We start from the raw sequence: 5,389 nt of genomic DNA on the forward strand, positions 1-5,389 counted from the left end.
GCATTTACATCCTTCCGCAAATAAGGAGACCAGTACAGTACTCAGTACTGCAGAAGAGGTCTCACCAATGTCCTGTATAGCGGAAGCATAACCTCCCTACTATTGTATTCAATTCCCATGGTGATAAATGATAACATTCTATTAGCTTTCCTAATTACGTGCTGGACCTGCATACTAACCTTTTGCAATTCATGCCCTCGGACACCCAGATTCCTCTGCATCTCAGAGCTCTGCAATCTCTCACCATTTAGATAATATGCTTTTTTATTCTTCCTGCCATAGTGGACAATTTCCGACTTTCCCACATTATACTCCATTTGCCAGGTCTTTGCCCAATCACTTAACCTATCGATATCCCTTTGTAGCCCCCTTATGTCCTCTTCACAACCTACTTTCCTACCTATCTTTGTGATCAGCAAATTTAGCAACAATACCTTCGGTCCCTTCATCTAAGTCATTTATATAAATTGTAAAAAGTTGAGGCCCCAGCACAGATCCCTGTGGCACACCACTCGTTACTTCTTGCCAACCAGAAAATGACCCATTTATGCTGACTCTCTGTTTCCTGTCAGCTAGCCAATCTTCTATCCATGCCAATATGTTACCCCCGACACCATGAGCTTTTATTTTCTGCAATAACCTTTGATATGGCACCTTATCCTTCTGGAAATCGAAATACAATACATCCACTGGTTCCCCTTTATCCACAGCACATGTAACTCCCTCAAAGAACTCCAATAAATTGGTTAAACATGATTTCCCTTTCAAAAAAACATGTTGACTCTGCCTGATTACCTTAATTTTTTCTAAATGCCCTGCTATAACATCTTCAGTAATCGCTCCTAACATTTTCCCTAAGACAGATGTTAAGCTAACTGGCCTGTCGTTTCCTGCTTTCTGTCTCCCTCCCTTTTTGAATAAATGAATTACATTCGCTACTTTCCAATCTAACAGAACCTTCCCGAAGCGAGGGAAATTTGGAATATTAAAACCAGCGCATCAGCTATCTCACTAGCCAATTCAGGACCTGGCGACTTGTCAACCCGCAGCTCCAACAATTTGTTTAGTACCACTTCCCTGGTGATTGTAATTTTCTTGAGTTCCTCCATCCCTTCAATTTCCTGATATACGGCTAATACTGGGATGTTATTTGTATCCTCAATAGTGAAGACCGATGCAAAGTATCTGTTCAATTCATCTGCCATCTCTTAATTATCCATTATTAATTCCCCAGACACACTTTCTATTGGACCAACAGTCGCTTTGTTAACTCTTTTCTTTTTAAAATATCTATCGAAACTCTTACTAGTTGTCTTGAAATTTCTTGCGAGCTTTCTCTCATACTCTAATTTTACCTTCCTTCTCAATCTTTTAGTCATTCTTTGCTGTTTTTTTTATATTCTGTCCAATCTTCTGACCTGCCTCCCACCTTTGCACAATTATAGGCTTTTTCTTTAAGTTTGATAGTATCTTTAACTGTTTTCGTGAACCATGGATGGTGAGTCCCACCTTTGGAAATTTTCGTTCTCGTTGAAATGTATCTATTCTGTGTATTCTGAAATATCCCCTTAAATGTCTGCCACTGCATCTCTATTGGCTTATCCCTTAACCTAATTTGCCAGTTCACTTTAGCTAGCTCTGCTTTCATGACCTTATAATTGCCCTTATTTAAATTTAAAATACTAGTCTGGGACCCACTCTCCTCTCCCTCAAACTGAATGTAAAATTCAATCATATTATAATCGCTACTACCTAGGGGCACCTGAACTATGAGGTCATTAATTAATCCTATCTCGTTGCACAATGCCAGGTCTAGTATAGCCTGTTCTCTGGTTGGCTCCAGAATGTATTGTTCCGAGAAATTATCCCCAAAACATTCTATGTATTCCTCATCTAGGCTACCTCTGCCCATCTGAATTTTCCAATCTATATGTAGATTAAAATCCCCCATAATTATCACAGTACCTTTCTGATAAGCTGCCATTATTTCTTCCTTTATATCCCATCTGACAGTGTGGTTAATGTTAGGTGGCCTGTACACCACTCTCACAAGTGACTTCTTGCCTTTATGATTTCTCATTTGTACCCAAACTGCTTCTACATCGTGATCTCCTGAACTTAGGTCATCCCTCTCTATTACGCTAATACCATCATTAATTAACAGAGCTACCCCGCCACCTTTTCCAAGCTTCCTGTCCTTCCAAAATGCCATGTCACCTCCAATATTCACATCCCAATCTGTGTCGCCCTGCAGCCATGTCTCTGTAATGACTATCAGATCGTACTTATTTATTCTATTTGTGCTCTCAGTTCATCTGTTTCGTTTCGAATGCTCCATGCATTCAGATACAGAGCATTTAGTTTTGTCCTTTTATTATTTTTGTCACCTCTAGCCTTATCTGTCGATTTACTCTTAGATTTGTACATTCTGTCCCTTCCTGTCTCGGTCTCTTTATCATTTCCCATATTTATACCTTTCTCTCTTGCCTTGTCTCTTCTCCTTGATTCACCATATCTTCCCAAATTTGATCCCTTGCCCCCACTATTCAGTTTAAAACCGTCTCTACTTCTCTAGTTATTTGGCTCGCTAGAACACCGGCAACAGCACGGTTCAGGTGTAGACCGTCCCAACGGTACAGCCACCTCTTTCCCCAGCACTGGTGCCAACGTCCCATGAACCAGAACCCACTACTACCACACCAGTCTTTCAGCCGCACATTACTTTCTCTAATCTTATTTGTCCTATGCCAATTTGCACATGGCTCAGGTAATAATCCAGAGATGATTAACTTTGAGTTTCTGCTTCTTAATTTGGTGCCTAGTTCCTCATACTGACTTTGCAGAACCTCTATCCTTGTCCTGCCTATGTCTTTGGTACCGACATGGACCACGACGACTGGATCCTCCCCCTCCCATTGTATGTTTCGCTCCAGCCCTGAGCAGATGTCCTGAATCCTGGCACCGGCAGGCAACACAGCCGTCTGGACTCTTGCTTTTGCTGCAGAGAACAGAGTCAATCCACCTTACTATACTGTCCCCTACTACCACTACATTCCTTTTTTCTCCCTCTTTGAGCCGCAAACACTTACTGCAGACGTGTTTGCCCTGGATCACACTGGCATCCAGGAACTCCCACATGCTGCAGCTGTGACACATCACCTGTCCTGTCATCCTTAACGTGTTTCAATTAACTACTTAAATATTTTATTCAATTATTCATTTTATTGCATATTTTATTAAACTTACCACTAGTTTGTTTACTATTTTAAACGTTAGGACTAAAATGGATCTTAATCACTTACCAGATGCGCATCAAGCAGGTCGGTTCTTCCAAACCAATCAACTACCTGCTTGCCTGTGATGTCACAGCTTACCAGATCCTCACCAAACAGCTCCTTCCACTGCACCGAAGAAAGAACCAAATCCTGTGTCCTCACCCCAGCGGCTCTCTGTTTCCCTGCTCTCACTCTCCATTGTGACGTCACTCCTCGATTTTTTTTTCCCCTGCTCTGCTCCTCTCTCTCTCGCTCTGTCTCCGAGTCTGTGCTTTTGGCGCATTTCTTCATTTGTTGTCCCGTTGTGCTCCTCTGTTTCTGGTCCAAAATCTGACTCTGGTGGGACTTGAATCCACAACCTTTGAATATCGTCTCAATCATTATTTAGAAGTCCAACACGCTATCCATTGCGCCACAGAGCCTCACACATTTTTGTTAACATCACTAAGGCCTTTGAGCAGAGACGGCCTCTTCAAACTGCAATGGAACATAGGCTGCCCTCCTGACCTCTTGGGCATCATCTCTTCTTTCCACGAGAACATGCACAGTTCCATCAGTTACAATGGAGCAACATCAGACGCTTTCAAGATCAGCAGTGGGGTAAAGCAGGGCTGCGCGCTGGCGCCAACTCTCTTAGGAACATAGGAACATCGGAGTAAGCTGTTCAGCCCGTCGAGCCTGCTCTGTCATTCAATTCGATCATGGCTGATCACCGACCTCAAAGCCCCTTTCCCATGCTATCCCCATATCCCTTGATGTCATGAGTATCAAGATTTCTATCAATTTCTGTCTTGAACATGCTCAATGATTGAGCTGCCACAGCCCTCTGGGGCACAGTATTCCAATGATTCACCACCGTCTGAGTGAAGAAATTCCACCCATCTCAGTTTGAAATGGCCTACTCCTTATTCTGAGACGATGTCCTTTGGTTTTAGACTCACCAACCAGGGCAAACATCCTGTCCACATCCACACTGTCACGCCCTGTAAGAATGTTGTCAGTTTCAATCAGATCACCTCTCATTCTTCGAAACTTTAAGGAATACAGGCCCAGTTTCCTCATAAGACAATCCCACCATCCCAGGGATTAGTCTGGTGACATAAAAACAAGAAATGCTGGAACCACTCAGCAGGTCTGGCAGCATCTGTGAAAAGAGAAGCAGAGTTAACGTTTCAGGTCAGTGACCCATCTACGGAACTGACATATATTAGAAAAGTCACAGGTGATAAGCAAGTGGGGTGGGGGTGGGGCAAGAGATATCAAAGGAGAAGGTGTAGATTGGACAAGGCCACATAGCTGACCAAAAGGTCATGCAGCAAAGGCAAACAATATGTTAATGGTGTGTTGAAAGACAAAGCATTAGTACAGATTAGGTGTTAATGGACTGAATATTGAACAGCAGGAAGTACAAACCTGAAAAAAAACAGTAGGTAAGCAAACTGAACAAACTGAGATGAAATGAAATAAATGCAAATAAAAGATTAGTCTGTTGACCCTCTGTTTCACCCCCTCTATGGCAAGTGTATCCTTCATAAGATGAGGAGACTAAACTGTACACAATACTCCAGTGCGGATTCACCAAGGCTCTATACAATTGCAGCAAGACATCTTTACTCCTGTACTCATGACCCCTCGTGTGGGTACAACATACCATTTGCCTTCCGAATTGATTGTTGCACCTGCACAAGAGCTTTTAGTGTCTCAGGAACAAGGACACCCAGGTCCCTTTGGACATCGACACTTCCCAATGAAAGAATAGTCAGGATGAATGCGTGGCTTGAGAGAAGGTGCAGGAAGGAGGGGTTCAGATTTTTGGGACATTGGGACCGGTTCTGGGGGAGGTGGGACTATTACAAATTGGACGGTCTACACCTGGGCCGGACTGGAACCAATGTCCTTGGAGGTGTTTTTGCTAACGCTGTTGGGGAGGGTTTAAACTAATGTGGCAGGGGGATGGGAACCAATTGAGGTCAGTTGACAGTAAGGAGGTAGTAACAAAAGCCTGTAAGGAACTAGATAATGAAGTCAGTGTGACTGAGGGGAAGAGCAGGCAGTGAGCAGATGATGAATATAAAGGGACTGGTGGTCTGAGGTGCATTTGTTTTAATGCAAGA

At 43.1% G+C, this 5,389-nt stretch overlaps 1 non-coding gene across 1 annotated transcript; it reads right to left on the minus strand.

Moving 5' to 3' along the window:
• Positions 1-3,606: 3,606 nt before the first annotated feature.
• On the minus strand, positions 3,607-3,697 carry trnar-ucu (transfer RNA arginine (anticodon UCU)). Its single transcript is given in 2 exon segments — positions 3,607-3,642; positions 3,661-3,697. It is a non-coding gene; the product is annotated as a tRNA-Arg (tRNA).
• Between the last annotated feature and the right edge of the window lie 1,692 nt (positions 3,698-5,389).

This window comes from Heterodontus francisci, unplaced genomic scaffold (genome assembly GCF_036365525.1).
Source record: "Heterodontus francisci isolate sHetFra1 unplaced genomic scaffold, sHetFra1.hap1 HAP1_SCAFFOLD_43, whole genome shotgun sequence".
NCBI classification, from domain to species: domain Eukaryota; kingdom Metazoa; phylum Chordata; class Chondrichthyes; order Heterodontiformes; family Heterodontidae; genus Heterodontus; species Heterodontus francisci.